This window comes from Podarcis bocagei, assembly GCF_964188305.1.
Source record: "Podarcis bocagei genome assembly, chromosome: 14".
NCBI lineage: Eukaryota > Metazoa > Chordata > Lepidosauria > Squamata > Lacertidae > Podarcis > Podarcis bocagei.
In genome coordinates this window covers 44097160-44116105 of record NC_138139.1, presented here as the reverse complement: position 1 = coordinate 44116105, position 18946 = coordinate 44097160, and the positions used below count along the sequence as shown (strand labels likewise).

The 18946-nt window shown below is 44.9% G+C and overlaps 2 long non-coding RNA genes across 2 annotated transcripts in view; one reads left to right on the top strand and one right to left on the bottom strand.

Moving 5' to 3' along the window:
- The window catches only part of LOC308573125, a 31436-nt gene extending 28394 nt beyond the window's left edge, over window positions 1–3042 (top strand). Inside the window, exon 3 of the long non-coding RNA XR_014001937.1 lies at window positions 2417–3042. This is a non-coding gene — a long non-coding RNA (uncharacterized lncRNA). The remainder of the gene's footprint in view (window positions 1–2416) is intronic.
- LOC308573153 overlaps window positions 1–18946 on the bottom strand; it is a 234935-nt gene that overhangs the window by 23045 nt on the left and 192944 nt on the right. The gene's annotated exons all lie outside the window — the stretch shown is intronic.

The window sequence follows — 18946 nt, the reverse complement described above, 5'->3', positions numbered from 1 at the left end:
TTCGAACCGCTGACCTTTTGATCGGGAAGTCCTAGGCTCTGTGGTTTAACCCACAGCGCCACCCACGTCCCTTAGCACCTTAGAGACCAACTAAGTTTGTTATTGGTATGAGCTTTCGGGTGCATGCACACTTCCTCAGATACTGAAGAAGATTTTTTTATTATTATTTTGTATGAAACCAGAGGCATGAGTTTTCTCAGCTGCCTCAGGGAAGTTGTTCTTTTTGCTCTTGCCTAAATGGGATTGGGATGTTGAGAAGGCAGTGGCAAACCCAGCAAAAGCCACATGTTGCTCTTTTGGCTCAGTAATAGCCACCACCACCATAATCAAAACCTGCAGATGTAATTGTTGAAAGCAAAACCAGTGCTCCTTTTGAAGACTGGTTGATTGCCATTCCACTCTGGAAATTGTACCTCTGGAAGGGGAATACCAACCAACCAACTCTCAGCACCTAAAATCCAGATCCCAGAATTCCTGTTATGGAGTCGTGAATGTTTTAAGTGGTAATATGGTACTTTAAATGTATGGTGTGTATGTGGCCTTCGTTGGAAAAACTAATATATTCTAAACACACTTGGGCATTGTTATTATTTTGAGTCAAGAAATGTATCACAAATCCAAAAGAAATTAGATTCCAATCTGGGTGCTGTATGGATCAGGTTAGTTCACATTTGACTGAACAGAAATCAAATTACCCCAAGCACCCCTTCTTCTCAGCCATCTACCCATGCAGATGCTCAAAGCTAAATTTCACTAATCTCCAAATGGTGTTCTGTAGACGTTGTTATTTCTTTGGCTGAACTCCAACAATTAAAAAGCACTTAAGCAACACTGTTAAGTAGTATGGCAGCAATTGTGCAAACATATTTCGATTACAGCTCCACTAACTGGAGCCAGACAATTAAAAAAGTTTAAAACCTACCGTTAAAAAACAGAAAGCATGTCAATGAAAACTGCCATATTGTCTTTAGAAATATGGAACATTTCCAAAATTCTCATCTGAATTACCTGGTATTGTGTGTAAAGTAGGACTGATGTAGCCTACCCCAATCCTTGGTTCCCATATATAGTTTGACTACAACCCGCATCATATCCAACCAACATAGTCAATGGTCACGGATGATGGGAGTCACGGATGATAGTCCAACAGCAAAAGTTGAGAAATGCTTGACAATTGAACGAATGCATTAGGGATTTTCTGTGGTTCCATTTTTCATTTCTAAATTTTGAACTGAGTATTATGACCACCTGCTTTAATGCAGTGCATTGGTTAGAGTGCTGGGCTAAGATTGGAGACACCCAGGTTAAGCTCACTAGGCCATTCAATCTTGTTTAGATAAAGCTACAGAAATCTGATAATAAAAAAGGGAGAGAAAACTATGTATTCAAGGGAAAGGCAAGTTTCTGTGTCTACTCAGTGAGGCAAATTGTTCCGCCCAGGGGTGCCAACTTGAAATAAATATTGGGGGACCCATGTAAACCCCGCCCCACAAAATTGATCACAAGATGCAGTGCTCACACACAATGGGAATGGCAATGTCTATCAACTTTGGGGGGTGCCCAGCCCCCTCAAATTATTTTATTGATCAGGTAAGGCAAACAGGGCACTGCCTCACCAATCTCAGTCTGCCCACAGCAGGTACTATCTCCTTGCCTTCTTACTTACAACCAAAGTACTGCCTTATCGATTTCTTCCTCTTTAGTCTCAATGTTACCACTGTAAAACTCAGTAGGGAGAAGAATGGGGGCAAAAGTAAATTGAGTTGGCTCTGCCTGTCATTGGATCTGGCACCATCTACAGGCAACCCCCCATTTATGTGGGGACGCGGGTGGCGCTGTGGTCTAAACCACAGAGCCTAGGGCTTGCCGATCAAAAGGTCAGCGGTTCAAATCCCCACGAAGGGGTGAGCTCCCGTTGCTCAGTCCCAGCTCCTGCCCACATAGCAGTTCGAAAGCACGTCAAAGTGCAAGTAGATAAACAGGTACCGCTCTGGCGGAAAGATAAACGGTGTTTCCATGCGCTGCTCTGGTTTTGCTTAGCCATTCTGGCCACACGACCCAGAAAAACTGTTTGCAGATAAACGTTGGCTCCCTTGGCCAGTAAAGCGAAATGAGCGCCACAACCCCAGAGTCGTTTGTGACTGGGTTTAACTGTCAGGGGTCCTTTACCTTTACTTTTTATGTTCCAAGGCATCAGTGAAATTGTGTATATTTAAAACACCATTGGAAGAGCCTGCAAACACCCTGTTCTGCCCCAGCCCCACTCTGTTCTTCCCCTTTTTGTGATGTTTCTGTGATGTTTTGGGGTCACTTTCGGGTTTGGCGTGATGTGCACATGCATGGCCATGTATGTATTGAATGCACATAAATAGGGTGTTGCCTATACAGTTGGCTTCCCTGCTTTCTGTCCTCCTAGGACCAATGGACACCAGCCTCCAGTGATCCTACTCCAGGAGAGAGTCAGCATTTCAACATCTCCATAATGCCTGACCTTAAAGAGAAATGAATATCATCACTCACTGGTTCCCTAAAAAAACATTATATATATAATCTTCAAGCAGACACAAATATGAACTTTTCACCAAGTTAACAGGTTGACGTTGTGATTAGAAAGGAGGAAATCAAAAAGCAATTACATACCTAGGTATTATGCTAATACAATTATGGAAACCGCTAGCCCAAAACTGTTGATAAATTAGATAAGTAAAAGAAGCTGACCTGAAAGGATATTTTAAATAATGCCATACCATCCTTGCTATCTAATATAATTGCTCTCCTGTGACCCAACCTACATTAAAAGTAAATTCCTCCTTTAAAAAATTATATGTTCGGCACATGATGATTAAAATAACAATATATTCTCTCTTCTGCTGGCAATGATGTTATGTAAAATATGGGGGGGGGGAGAGAAGGAAGGAGAATGAATTAGCCTTTGATGCTAAAAATTTACTGTGCACTGTCATTTTAATGAATTACATTTGAGATGTGTTAAAGTTGGAAATCGTTAGCTAACCTTTTCAATAAAACATTTTCTAAAATCAACACTGAGAAAGGATGCAATTTCTGCAGAGGTAACTAGACCGATTATAATCTAGTTTATTGCACATGCCTTGTTTGACACCTGTCAAAGCATTCCAGCAACGGCCTGTGGTTATGGAGGCAAACTTGGAGAGGAAGGAGAGCAACTGGGAGAACTGCTGTTGCAGCTGAACAGCCAGGAGATCCCACCAGTGCACAATAACAACAGCAGCAGCAGCAGCAACAACAACAACAACAATTTATTTATACCCTGCCCATCTGGCTAGGGCACAGACCATTTGGCATGTAATGTTTCCCCTGCAGCCCCCAATTCCCAGGACAACATTTTCCTTTTGTCTAACAGTAGGGCTGGCTCTACCAAGGGATATGCATTATTTACCCACAAATCTCTGGGAATCTATTGAGTCCATTGGTAGCAAGAGTTACTGATGCCAAGTGGCAAGCTACTGTATGTCTGTGATGATGATGATAAAGGCATTGTTTCTACATATACACAATGGGTCAGTGTGTCTGGCTGCTAAGCAGAAGGTTGGTGGTTTGAGCCCACCCAAGGATGGCTCTGGTAGGATTCTTGCATTGCAGGGGGTTGCACTAGATGGCCCTCGATGTCCTTTCCAGGTCTACAGTTCTGAGATTCTATGTACATGTATATACTTCCTTTGCTCCAAGGTGCTCAAGGTTGCACAAGTGGTTCTTCTGTTTTTCATTTGATCCTTTCCATTTCCACTTTATACCTTAAGGTCCATGAATAATCGTAGTTTAGAGGTCCCGGGCCCTAAGGAAGTCAGATTATCCTCCACTAAGGCCAGGGCCTTCTCAGTGATGGCTCCGACCTGGTGGAATGCTCTGTCCTATGAGACCAGGGCCCTGCAGGATTTAACTTCCTTCCGCAGGGCTTGTAAGACAGAGCTATTCCGCCTGGCTTTCAATTTGAACTTAGCCTGATCTTTTATTCCCCTTCCTTCCCTTCCCTTCCCCTTTTTATGAAGATTACTCGCTCTGAGACCCCACAGCTAATTCTCCCCTGGTCTCCTTGCTGGCCCAAATAGGACTAATTTAGCCAGCTAGCCCTGGTGATCATCTAATGTTTATTGGATGGACTTTCCCCCTAAATTGATTTTTGAATTCTGAATTTATTGTTATTCACGTTTTATACTGTATTTTATGCTGTTTTTTGTTGCATCAATTAAGTGTTTTAAATTTGTTGTTAGCCACCCTGAGCCCGGTTTTTTGAACAGGGAAGGGTGGGGTATAAATAAATTATTATTATTATCATCATCATCATCATCATCATCATCATCATCCTCACAACTCTCTGAGAGTGCTTAGGCTGAGAAACTGACCTAAGGTCACTCAGAGAGCTTGATGGCTGAGTATGGCAGGGTTTGAACCCTGTTTTCCCAGGTCCTCCAATGCTCCACACGGACACACAGTTGCACAGCCCCCATTGGAGGATGTGCGGTGCCACATCACATGATTTGCATGAAGTCAGGGAGGGTTAGGGGAGCAAAGGCAAAGGCAGGTTGCACAACAGCTGTGGTTATGGCATGGGAGTGAGAAGGGAAGGACACTGAGAGGGGGAAAGTAATGGCTTAAAACAGCAGCAGAAGTTTGAGTTGAGCAGGGATGGAGGCTCAATGAGAAGAAAATAGCAGTCCAGTGTGTGTGTGTGTGTGTGTGTGTGTGCGCGCACACACATACACACACACACACGGCAGCCTGTACAAAGAGACCAAAAATAATCAGCTTTCTAATGGAGAGTTCCGCATTTCAGGAATAAAAGATCTGGCATTTCTCCATGCCGTGAAAGTTCATTCTCACCCCTTCACAAGTAGCACTTTGCCTAGTCTACCCATTTTCAGGAGGCTTTTATTCCTCGATCAGTCTGCATTCTAAATTCAAGTTGTTATGACAGTTTCCTTAGCAAAAAAAGAGAGAGAGACACTTAGAGGAGGCAGCTTGTGCAGTGTTCTGGTCATGCTAACCGTCTAGCGGGCTTCCTGGGAAATAACTGTTAGGTCTGTAGCTTCCTCCCCCCCTCTAGCCAAACATCTGTCAAAAGCTAAAAGCAAAAAGTCATGTCTGATCAGCAACGGTGACCTAGTTTTACACGGCCAATGTGACAAGTTAAAAGAGCACAAAAAGGTAAACATGATGAATCCTGGTGTGTTAATGGTGACTTTTAATGGCCCACCAAGATCACAGTTTGGCAAACGAAACGAAAAACTGCAAGGCGCTTAGCTGTGCGTGTCATTTTGCGGCACAGAAGCACAAGTGTGAGAGGAGACGGGGCTACTGCAAGCAGCAAATTGGTGCTTCAGTTTGCTTTTGACTTTGAGCCCATCGGAACATAAGACGAGCCCTGCAGGATCAGACCAAAGGTCCATCTGGTCCAGAATCCTGTTCTCATGATGGTCAGGCAGATACCTCTGGGAAGCCTGCAAACAGGAGCTTTGTGCTATCATATGTGGTGAGAGGGCTGCTCTGTGGGTATCTCAGAGACATCTGCTTGGCCACTGTGGGAACAAGATGCTGAGCTAGACTGCCCTGTTACCTGACCCAGTAGAGCTCCTCTTATGCGCTTAAATGCAACACTTGCAGACAGGGCCAGATTTAGGTTTGATGAGGCCCTAAGCTACTGACGCGGGTGGCGCTGTGGGTTAAACCACAGAGCCTAGGACTAACCGATCAGAAGGTCGGCGGTTTGAATCCCCACGACGGGGTGAGCTGCTGTTGCTCAGTTCCCGCTCCTGCCAACCTAGCAGTTCGAAAGCACGTCAAAGTGCAAGTAGATAAATAGGTACCACTCCGGTGGGAAGGTAAACGGCGTTTCTGTGCGCTGCTCTGGTTCGCCAGAAGTGGCTTAGTCATGCTGGCCACATGACCCGGAAGCTGTATGCCGGCTCCCTCGGCCAATAAAGCGAGATGAGTGCCGCAACCCCAGAGTCGGTCACAACTGGACCTAATGGTCAGGGTCCCTTTACCTTTAAGCTACTGAAGGTAATGGGGCCCTTTATATGTCCAGCTGTCCTTCGCCAACAACAAATTGTCGCTGTTTTTTGTGTTGAGTATATGCTATATGGTAATTTATGGACCTAATACATGGGTAGGCAAACTAAGGCCTGGGGGCCGGATCCAGCCCAATCGCCTTCTAAATCTGGTCTGTGGAAGGTCCAGGAATCAGCGTGTTTTTACATGAGTAGAATGTGTCCTTTTATTTAAAATGCATCTCTGGGTAATTTGTGGGGCATAAGAATTTGTTCATTCCCCCCCCCCAAAAAAATATAGTCCGGCCCCCCACAAGGTCTGAGGGACAGTGGACTGGCCCGCTGCTGAAAAGGTTTGCTGACCCCTGACCTAATAGGTCCATATACAACACAAAACACTGTTGCTGTACACAGGTTTTATTTTATTTGTTTTTTATCTTATATTTTGGAAACGCACATCCTTAAAAAATTTTGGGGGGGTCCCTCAAGAGAGTGGGGCCCTAAGCTATAGCTTGTTTAGCCAGATTGGCAGGGTATAAATAATAAATTATTATTATTAATAATATTTGCGTTGGAAAGACAAGGATAAATCCTTCCCTCGCCCCCTCTCTTTCCCTCTTTACACAATCCTCGTTCACCAACATCTCCCGTTCCCTATTTGATTTGGACAGGTGGAGTTTTGCAACTTTTTGTTCAAAGCATCTGCTTCTAAAACCTTTCCAGTACAGCCTTTTACTCTGTCTTTTGTACTCTATATCTGATGAATAACCTATCAGCTCCCATTACCCAGAGTCAGGAAACAAGTTACTCAGCATCCTTACAATGGGGATGTACCTTGAGTGAAGAGAAAGATCAAAGTATTCTGACTTTAAAACATTTCTTTGCATTGTGGATGGTTTTTTTTAATACAAAAAATAATAATTGCTGGGGAGTAGGAGGGTAGTCAGCTGAATGAATTATATCATAACTCCGTGGTGATTGGGAAAAAAAGATTATGTGCATATTTACTCACAAGTAAGTTCCCTTGACTTCAATGGAATTTATTCCTAAGTAAAGCCAGAAAAAGATACATATTTAAATAACATTATGATGGATTTTTAAACTTGAAAGCAGCTTTCTCTCTCTGTCTGTGTGTGTGTGTGTCCAGTTTTGATCACACTAGCAGTGCTGGTAAAGAGCATATTTAAGCATCCCCTTGGCATCTTCCGATTGAAATACCCTGCTTAAAGCCCCCTCCTGGGGAAAAAAAATACAGTTATGTTTTTCAGGTCTGCTTTTTTCTCCACTAGGGCTAATAACGTCTTTTTTTGTGGTGATAAAGCAATCTTTTTCAGCCATGGTCTCATCCACTGTCCCTCAGACCTTGTGGGGGGCCGGACTATATTTTGAAAAAAGAAGAAGAACGAATTCCGATGCCCCACAAATAACCCAGAGATGCATTTTAAATAAAAGCACAGACCTGGAGGCAGGGATAGTCCTCAGACAACGACTAAGCCTGCTTCCTCGGTAAGGACATGGTCTGGTCTTAGCGTAACTCCTCCTCCTACCCATGATCACTGAGATCGGTTGTCCCAGTGCATCCCCCCCCCCCCCCGTGGAACCTGCCCCAGCCATTTTGTTTGCTGGGACCCACTCCCCGGCAGCCCTGACCCCTCCCCTTAAAATCAAATTAAAACCTATACAAAAAACAAACTAACAGAACAATAAAACTATAAAAACAAAAAACAGAAAGTTACAAACACAACATAATTAAATTAAACAAATTCCCACACCCACCTAAACACCCACCCCACACACCCGAGGCCTCTTTGGAGCCTTGTAGGTTGTGGAGGTGAGTATGGGGCCCGCCCCCAGGTCCAAGGTGGAGAATGGACTTCAAGGGGGAGCGGTCCTCCCCAAGACTCATAGGCAGAGCGGCAGCAGCAATGTTCCAGACTTCCTTGGAGCCTTATAAGCTGTGGTGGAGTATGGGGCTGGCCCCCAGGCCCAGGGTGGAAATGGGCTTCCAGGGGGAATGGTCCTCCCCAAAACTCCCTGGCAAAGCGGCAGCCAGTGGCGTAGCGTGGGGGGTGCAGGGGGGGCCCGGCCGCACCGGGCGCAACATCTGGGGGTTAGGGTTAGGGGGCGCAAATCCACGGGTTAGGGGGCACAAATTACTTCCCTTGCCCCGGGTGCTGACAACCCACGCTACGCCACTGGCAGCAGCAGTAATGTTCCGAGGCCTCCTTGGAACCTTATATGCTGTGGTGGAGTATGGGACCCGCTTCCAGGCCGAAGGTGGAAAATGGGCTTCCAGGGGGAGCGGTCCTCCCCAGAAACTCATGGCAAAGTGGTAGCAGCAATGTCCCGGGATTCCTTGGAGCTTTATATGCTGTGGTGGAGTATGGGGCCCGCCCTCCCGGGCCCAAGGTGGAGAATGGGCTTCCAGGGGGAGCAGTCCTCCCCAAGACTCATAGGCAGAGCGGCAGCCAATGCCTAAGCCAATATCGCTCAATTCCTGCAATCAATAAAGTTGTGGCCTTTTAACCTTAAATAACCTTAAATAACCATTATCCTTAAATACCGTGTCCTGTGTCTTTATTTCCCAAGGGGGGAGGGGGACTTGCCACACAAGCGCAGTTCTCTGAGGATGCTGAAAGCTGCCCAAAGATTGCCCACTAATTCTGACTTCCTTGCAGCTTTGCAACACTTACAGTTGGGTTTCCTTTACAGCAGGGTTGAGGGGAAGCCCTCCTGATGTTGCAGAACTTCCACTCCCATCATCCCTGACCATTGGCCATACCAGCTGGAGATGGTGGGAATTCGAGTCCAGCAGCACCTCAAGGGCTACCGGTTCCCCCTCAGCCCTGTTTTACAGGATGATTCAGGGAGAATTCTCCTTCCTTCTCTCCCACTCTCCCTTAGGAACACACCCACCCAAATGTCGCTTTCCAGACTTCACGGTCCCTGCCAGCCTGTTAAAGCTTTCTTTTCATTCCCTCCGTAATTACCCAAACATTGTTCTCCTCACGCATTCATATCCAGAGAAAAAGAATCTCTGCCCTCAAGAGTTTTGCGAGAACATGTCATTAGGCTGTGAAAGAGACGCGAAATGGCACAAAATCATCGCATTCATCCGGCAAGTTTAAAATTCTAATCAGGAACAGGGTTAGGGCGGAAAGAAGCCAACCTGCCGTATTAGCATCTGATCAATCCTTTAACAATAGGCAAAAATTAACCCGAGAAACTGTGCAAGATAACAGTGTTTTTTTGGTGGGGTGTTGTTTTTTTTTTTGCCGCGTGTGTTTTTACCCGAGAGACAGTATGGAAGAAGTTTCCCGTGAAATGTGAGTATCAGTTTTATGATGTGATGTTTTTCAGGTGGCTCAATCACACCTATGCATCATAAAGATGGAAGGAGTGTTGTTTCTATGACAACAGGAAGGCGGTCATGTGTGACAGAGGGCCCGTCCAATTTTCAATAGTTTTGGGATTTTGATTAAAACAAAAGAAGAGAAATGTCCCCTTTTGAAAAGAAAATGAGATGCTGGAGCATGCCACGGGCCTAGATGGCTTAGAGTTGACCTGAAATTCCTTAGGAATTTTTATGAGGGGGGGAAATGAGATGTTTATTTTTCTCACTATCCTCAGAAATGCTATTTTCTCCAGATATTCTCCATTGTGTGTAGCAACCATTGTCTTCCTCCCACGATTCTCCAGAAGGACATGAGGTCCAGGAGGATACAAAATGGCAGCCAGGCTACTAGCAGAAATGCAAAATGAAACAAGCAACCTTTATTAAGCAATAAATAAGTTGATTTTCTGCTATTGCTGATGGTGGGCCCCACCTCTAAGAAACAGCTGCAGAAGTCAATTTTCCTCCTCACCCCACCCCAGGAAAATCGGTGAATTATCTCCACACTTCCCCTCAAGTTCTCTGTCCATAAACTGAGGATGGAGAATCTGAAGAATTTTTATTTGCACACAGCTCCAATCTATTCTACCATACTCTTCCAGTAAAGACCACGACTGGGTCCACCTGTGAAATGTGCAAGCAGGAAAGTAAAGTAAAGGTCGAATGAAAATGCTTGTTCTCAGATGTGCTGTATTATCTGAAAGAAGCACATAGAGTGGTGGTAGGAAATTTGTGCATGGGGCAGGGAAACAACATTTCTCAAAGGCCTGGAGAGGGATTTACCATTGGTAGGGAAAGTGTGTACATGTTTTTAATTGTTGCTGTTGCACAATTTTCGAGCACAATTCAAAGTGTTGGTGCTGACCTTTAAAGCCCTAAACGGCCTCAGTTCAGTATACCCGAAGGAGCGTCTCCACCCCCATCGTTCAGCCTGGACACTGAGGTATAGCTCCAAGGGCCTTCTGGCGGTTCCCTAACTGCAAGAAGCAAAGTTACAGGGAACCAGGCAGAGGACCTTCTTGGTAGTGGCACCTGCCCTGTGGAACACCCTCCCATCAGATGTCAAGGAAATAAACAACTATCTGACTTTTAGAAGACATCTGAAGGCAGCCCTGTTTAGGGAAGTTTCTAATGTTTGATTATTTATTGTGCTTTTAATATTCTGTTGGGAGCCACCCAGAGTGGCTGGGGAAACCCAGCCAGATGGGTGGGCATAAATAAATTTATTATTATTATTATTATTATTATTATTATTATTATTATTATTATTATTATTATTACTGCCCCCCCCCAGTGTGTGCATGTGTTTCCATTGTTGCTGTTGCTGTGGTGATGGCAGCAACAGAAATTTTGGAGACTGGCTGCCATGGTTGGGGGGGGGGCATTCTGGAGTGAACAGGGGGAATGACAACCTCTCCATGAATTTTCAGCACAAATTTTATTGAATTCATTCAGGGATGCTGCCCTTCAGTTTTTAATATAATGGAGTTTCTCTGCGACCCCTTTGTCACCATGTAAAAAACTTTGGACAGAGAGTGTTGCAGCCCTCCTGGTATATTCTGAAGGCTAGTTATCCTTCAAGAAAAGACCATTTGACTGGGTCCCAAGTACCACTGAGTACATCTAGGAAATCTGTAGGGAGCTTAGGAGGGGAAAAGAAGATGGAGACTCCAGAAACCAGAAGGGAAGATCTAAAAACATGCCTAATTGGTCCTTGGATATTGTAATGGTTCTAGGGGTTGCTCGTGTGTAAGCTTGTCCCAACACCTGGCTGGGTTGCCTGAGTGAACCTTTCCTGTCCGAGCAGCCACTCACCCGTGGCTGTCTCAGTCGCTGGCAGAATCCGTCAGTGGGCGTTTCTTAAACTTCTTCCAGCAAAGAAGCTCTTTGACGCCCAGTCTCCTCCTACTCTCCCTGCGCGGAAGCCTTCTGCACAAGGAGGGCGTAGGCAGCGGAGGACTCTTCCTCTCCCCGCTGGTCCCTGGCAAGGAGTCATGGGACCGCCTCGCCGATTCCCCCATCTGCCCCCCTTCTCCACTGGAGCTACGCTGATTCCCTTCCCCAGAAGATGGGCTGCCTCTCCCACTCCCGGGACGCTCTCTGGGATTCCTTTGGAGCTTGCTCTCTCCCTCGGACACTGATGGCAGTTCCCTGACAGATATAAATATCACATTGGCATCTGGGACCACTGAGCCGAAATCTCTTTCCCAATCCAGCTAGCTCCTGTTCCAGATCTTGTAATTTGGCAGTAGGTGATATAGGCCACAATTTGCATATATCTCTCCCCTCACCCCAGTTCCTGATTCTCCTCCCATGGTACATTCAGAACGGTTTCACTCTGGTACCTCTTGTATGCAAAGATGCGTTACAATTCCATCAAGAACATCAGCAAGCAAGTGGGATAAAGATCTGTCTAGTCAAGAGTTCTGTTATGCACCAGATACTCACAAGAAGGAAGTCTGTGTGGGGGGTAAGAAGGCATCAGCCCTCTTCCCACTTCCCACATGAAATTAGATTGAATTTTGCAAGCAACCCCTGCACCACTGTAATAGTTGAATAGGGCATTTCCCTACTCTCATTCTCACAAATCGGGTCCTCCCTTAAAGAGGGCACATACTGTGGTGAGACCTGAAAAACCGACACCCTGTGTTGTGGGTGGGTACAACTGGTCAGCCACAACAACCGATTGGTAGGTCCCTCGAAGCTGGGTGCAATCTGGCCAATGGGACGTAGTCCAAACGGTTCGAGGGACCTATTTATGCCCATGCACATGACCCAGAGCTACTTCTTTTGGTGCATGCATTTGGAACACCCGCCCACCTCTCCCTACTTTTAGGGCTTTGTGCTTGACCTTGCTATGTGTCATCTGTCGTTGGGACAGGGGCACGGCAGGAATTTTCCCCACTTGGCTGATTGACTGTTACCATTTGGGTTTCGCCTGCTGCTTAGCAAATCATCACAACTTGTAAGGTTGCGGATAGGCTCTGGTTCAGGTGATGGGGATGGCATCCCCTATGTGTAGGGTATTCTGTTAACAGAATCCAGGGACTCAATGGTTTGGTCAACCCCTGTGAGGGGGTTGTGCCCGTGCCTGAGTCCAGGGGGGCTTTCCGCTTATCCAGATGTTCACCCTTGGCTGACCTATGCTGGTGCCCTGGGTCAGCGCTACCTGCATGGCAGGGGGCTAGTCGAACCAGAGCCTATGCAACCAGTCACTTTCTGTAATCAATAAAGTTGTGGCCTAAATTCTGCCAAAAACCAAACCAAATTTTGAGTCAAGTGTGAATTTATTTAGGGGGGAGGTTTCTGGGTCTGAACACGCAACTCAGGTTCTTTTGAGGGTAGCAAAGTAGCAAATGTGAAGAATTGCTTTCTTTATTTCCCTCACTAATTTTGATGCTGCTGAAGCAGCAGCAGGACTTTTCAGATAGGTAAACATTATAGATTTATTTTATTACATTGCATTTATACCCCACCCTTTTCTCCAAGGAACTCAAGGCAACGTACGTGGTTCTCCCCTCAATCCGCACAACAACCCTGTGAAGTAGGTTAGGCAGAGAGGCAGTGACTGGCCCGAGCCCCACTCAGTGCAATAGTCACAATCAAACAGAGTTAAATGTGATGAAAACCCATGTCTCTGTGTTTATGAATTAAAACAGAATTGAATTAAAAATCGCCCAAAGTTCCACTGCAAAAGGAACTTAAGTAGTTTAAGTTTTCCTGGAAATTCCAGGAACTTACTTTCAGGTGTAATTCAGACATTTTTGAATTAATTCCGGTAACTTTAAGAGGCAGCCAATCATTGCCTATATAGCCTCCAAAAGTTGTATCATTGGGGAAAGCTATTCTAAAGCTACTTTACATAGCCAGTGGGAGACTGATCTTCAATATATGCCCACAAGGATATAAGGAAGGAAAGCAATCAGATGGGAATTAAGCTCTAGTTCATCTTAAAAAGACTGCTAGGAAAACTATTTCCTTTGAATAAATTGCTCTCAGTTAGAGACTATTACACAAGGCTTTCCCCCACCCTGCTTGTTAATGGAAACACTTTTGAAACATACCTCATTCCCCCCCCCCACCGCCATCTTGAGTTTGCTTGACCCTGGAAAGGCCACAAATGAGAGCTGCGCCTAATTTGATACTCTCCTCCTATTGTGTCTCTTATTCCTCGCCCTTACTCTCAATTTAAAAGCCCCCAATGTTACAACCGTTCCTCCTCCAATCTCCTTGATTCCTGTGGTTGCCCTTTACTGAGTGTTTCTCAACTCCACAAAGTCCTTTTTGAGGGAAGGCAACTGGATCTGCACATAGGATTTTTAGCTGAAGTCATCCAGATCTTGGCAGAGTGTTTGGAGAACGGTGGAGTTTAACTTTCCTTTCAGTTCTCAGTGAGTTGCTGGAATGAAGCGTCTTCAGACTTTTGCCTCTGACGTTTTGGATTTCTTGATATTATAACATGGGGAAATTCAGTGATTTGGGGAAGGGAAGTCCAATGATTTTGTTAACAGAATAAAACAAAACCATCTCAAACTAATTTCCTGGTAAGATATGTTGTATTGTCAAATCGTGGAAGACCATTGTGATTTCAAGGAGGTTTAGGTGGTATACAGCAATGCTCCTTTCCTGCTTAGAAGTCCTGTGGGCCTAGAAATGGTAAGTTTATCTTTACCTTTTTACCTTTTAGTTCCATAAAATATCACTTTCCCATTAGTAGTTATATGCTGAGATAGTATAAATATCGCCAAGTCCATTGATCAAGACCATTGGTGTAAATACCAAATGTGGCTTATGTAACCCAAATAACTGAATAGTCCTCAGACCACATGTTTGTTGAAGCTCAGAGAATGCCCCAGACCAGGCATAGGCAAACTCGGCCCTCCAGATGTTTTGGGACTACAACTCCCATCATCCCTAGCTAACAGGACCAGTGGTCAGGGATGGTGGGAGTTGTAGTCTCCAAACATCTGGAGGGCCGAGTTTGCCTATGCCTGCCCTAGACTGTGGAATGTGCAGCATACCTGCCAAATTTCAACTGCAGGAGTCTTGTGTGTTGCTAATGGGGTTCCCAGCAGTCACAGGGATGCTAGCATAAGTCTAATGCTTTGTAGTTTTCTGTTTGGTTATGTAATAAAATATTTAACCTTCACTTCGTTTGTGTGCTCATTGTGTTCTGAATCCAAAAAGAACCTCTGCCCCTTGGCAGAATGTAAGCCTTCCTTAAACCAGAGATGGAGAATCACCAGTATTCTTGACATTGCTGGTATACAACTCCCTTTGCCCCTGACTACCTAAAATTCCACATCCCTGTCTTACACTATTTCCCATTGAAGTAGGGTTACCATATTTCAAAAAGTGAAATATGTTGAGCTTTCTTAAAGTTTTGCCCAAAGTGGTTTTTTTTTAAGGAAAGTTGGCAAAAATTACACTGCCGACATGGCTTGCACCCAGATTTTCCAGGACATTTTGCTGATTTCCACCCAGGCTGCTTCCAACTACAGTATTCCAGTTACATCCAGGAAATTCCAGACATATGGCAACCCTACATTGAAGGCCAGGGGGTAAGTGAAGCTAGCTTGTCACAGAAACACATTCCATGACTCTGGGGGCCACTATGACAAGACCCTGCTCCCAGTAGATGTATTATTGTCCTGATGTCAACCCACTTGGGATAATTTGGTTTCAAAAGGCCACATGGAAATAACATAAAAACAGATGGCAATCTTCTGTAGTGAGAGGATAGAATCAGGAGCAGGGCTTCTTTGAGTAAAGGAATCTCATTCTGTCTCCTCACTTCCTCAGGATGGTTGGGCAGCGCCCACTAAAGTCCCATTAGCAGCTATTTACATCTCCCCTGGAGATGTTAGCACCTCATTAACACTTCATTTTCCCCTATTGAAGTCTTGATTGGTTTGGCTAGAGAAAAAGGAGGGGGGGAGCTGTGTGATGAATACATGGCTCTATCAGAACAGCTTTAGCCAGCATAGTGTGGCATGCTTTTTAACTGTGGGCAGGTGGAACTAGTGGATGGCATTAGCTGAAGGAGATCTAGTTCATAGACACCCAGAAGGCTATAACATTCAGTGGTGTGCAGGGGGTAATCTAGGATAGTATCCAACCTCCTTCAACCTGAATATATTACTGAAACAGTCTTGTGGAGACAGGGGAAGAAATTCAATACAGTTCTCATTTAAAGGTGAACTTACCTCATTGGACCATAAAGAAGGCTGATAGCCGAAGAACTGATGCTTTTGAATTCTGGTGCTGGAGGAGACTCTTGAGAGTCCCATGGACTGCAAGAAGATCAAACGTATCCATTCTTAAGGAAATCAGCCCTGAGTGCTCACTGGAAGGACAGATCGTGAAGCTGAGGCTCCAATACTTTGGCCACCTCATGAGAAGAGAAGACTCCCTGGAAAAGACCCTGATGCTGGGAAAGATGGAGGGCACAAGGAGAAGGGGACGACAGAGGACAAGATGGTTAGACAGTGTTCTCAATGCTACAAACATGAGTCTGACCAAACTATGGGAAGCAGTGGAAGACAGGAGTGCCTGGCGTGCTCTGGTCCATGGGGTCATGAAGAGTCAGACACGACTAAACGACTAAACAACAACAACAAAACACCTCATTTGTGTTTTCTGAAACAATATGAAAAATGAAACACAGCCACCCTTCAAAACTCACTCTTCTCTGAATTTTGCACCGCAGTTTTCCGAACACTTAATGTTTAAACACTTAATGTCTATCCCACTCTTATTCCAAGGAGCTGAAGATGCATAGCTTGCAAAACCCCTGGCATTGCTGAGAGCCAGTGATTGCCCAAAGTCAACCAAGTGAGCATTGTGGTTGAGAAGGGATTAAAATTCTGGTCTCCCGGGTTTTAGTCTGACACACAAACCACTATACCACACTGGCTCTCTTTTTTATTAAGATGAACTAGCACTAAAATGCTGATGAGTGTTCATGAGGACTTAAATATATATATATTGCAAATGGATGTGGGAATACGGAGAACTGGAATTAAGATTGGAGAAAGGAGAAAGTGAGGGAAATCAACATTGTTAGATTCACCCACCCTTACAGCCTGGTCACGCAAACACACAAACACACACATAGAGAGAGTACTAGACTTTAAAGTAAATCAGACTTCCATTATAATTGCCTCATTACCATCCACATAACACAGGCCCCAGCCTCTTCTATTGAGGAGCATTTTGGGGGTTGCATAAACCAATTAGTCTTCCATTTTCCAGCCTCCTGCCAATCGACCAAGATTGAGTCTCTTTTGCCTTTAATTTTCTTTCCAAATTGCATTATCTTAGCACACAAACTTGTCATTATTTCCCCCCCTCCTCTTTCCCTTTCAGGGCAGAAGCATACCTAATCTTATTACTGCCAGTACACTCAGAGCAGCCAATCTTATTAATAGCTACCCTTCGGGGATTCTGTAGTTGTGGATCACTTTCCTGATTGGAAGATGAGCTACACAATATATAAATAGCACCATATCTCCAGTCTGACTTCTTTGGCCTTTATGAGCTTTGAATAACCTCTCTTGTGAGTGTTAAAAAGGACTCCAGCCCACAGAGCTTTCCAGCAAATCTGCTATATTTCCATCTCAACTTGGGCACCTGTAGGCTTTGGTTTTTGAGTTCATTAGCAGGTGTTTGATAGGTCCGAGGCACAATTGCTTGCAATTGTTCCTATTTAAGAACATAAGAAGAGTCTGTTGGATCAGGCCAAAGGACCATCTAACCCAGTATCCTGTTCTCCCCTCAGCCAATCAGATGCCTTAATTGGAAACCCGCAATCAGGTTCTGAGTACAATAGCACCCCCCCCGTAATTCCCAGCAACGGGGGTATGCTGTTTCCAACAGTGGAGGTTGAGAATAGTCATTGTGGTTAGCAGCCATTGATAACTCTATCCTCTTTGAATTGGTCTAATCCTCTCCAAAATCCATCCAAGTTGGTGGCCATTGCTACATCTTCTGCAAGCAAATCCCATATGCTCGGTGTGCAGCTTCCAGCATTCACCATATTTGCATTGTCCCATATATTATGAGATGTGCTTTCTCCACACCATATTTAATTCTATAAACCTCTATCATGTCCCCTCTTGCTCATCTTTTCTACCCTGAAACCGAGCCCTCATTTCTAAACCAATCCCTTTGCTATATGTTGAAGAATATCTGTCATTTTCTACTATTTTTGGACTCTCCTTGATGTTCCTTTACATTTCCCCCCTCTCCCTCTCTCTTTTGACGGACTTCACTTGCTCTCGGTGATGCCCTCCTGTAGTCCATTCAGACTGGCTGAGCATCACTGTGATTGTGGATGGTCCTTGATTTAGTGGGACTATCCCATGTGACTAATCCTAGAAGCACTCAGTTCCCATCACCGATATCATCAAGTCCTACCCAGATACACCAATTCAAATGAATGGACGTGACTTAATAGCTCTAAAATTCTATGGTTCTAGGACTTAGGTAGGTTCATCCTCTTTCATGGGTTTGCTCTGTGTAGAAAGGAGTTGCATACAACCCCATACTTATTTATCTAACAAAAATTCATATACAGCTAAACAGTAAATAAAATCTCCAAACAGTTTACAAAGAATATAAAATATGCCTTAAAATCAGGGCTTTCTTCAGCCAGAACTCACCGAAACTCAGTTCCTGCACTTCTCAGGTGGTCACCATTACTATTATAAGAGAACAATGCATTTTCGTTGTCCTGTTTCAGCTTCCACACAATAGGTTTATAGTTAAAAAGAATATTCTCCTCTGTAGGTTTCACCGTATTGGCCCAGATATAAGTCACACATGCAAAACGTGTGGCTTATATTCGGGCCAATATGGAAACTTTCCCCATACAGTCATATTTCTATAATCTAGCACTTTCTCCCAAGAGTTTGCTCAACTTCCAGCTCTTTACTGAATTTAGAGATTATGGAGAGTCTGTCCCTCCTGTAAACTCATAGCAGTACTGTCAGGGAACTGCCATCAGGTCAGAGGCGAGAGGTGGAAGGGCAGTTGTGTTACAGGGAGCCTCCAAAGATCTTGCGAAGCAGTTCTTCCTCTGGTGAGGAGGGAAGCCCCGCCTCCAGTGGGGAAGGGATACAGAGATCAGAAGATGCTAGGGAGAGCCTCAAAACCGAGCCTGAGCAAAGCGGAGGGGAGGCACGTCCCCCTTTGCCAACGCCCACTTTGCGCAGTAGGTTTGCATGCAGAGAGGGGAGGAGAAGGATGGGGGTCACACGACTGTTATGCTGGGGAAGGTATAAGGACCACCCACTCCCAGATTCTGCTAGTGACTGAGCAAACATCACCACCTGACAGTACACATTCTAAGCCAGTTACAGATTAAAATGCACATCAGCCCTACATTTCTGCATAATCTTGCTGAAACAAAAAAGTTTATAGCAGGCATCATAATGAAGGGAAGGGGCCCTTCCTCGTGTCAATTAGTAGGGAGTTCCAGAGCATAAGAGTTCCCACGCTAAAGGCTGAGTTTTTCACAATTGCG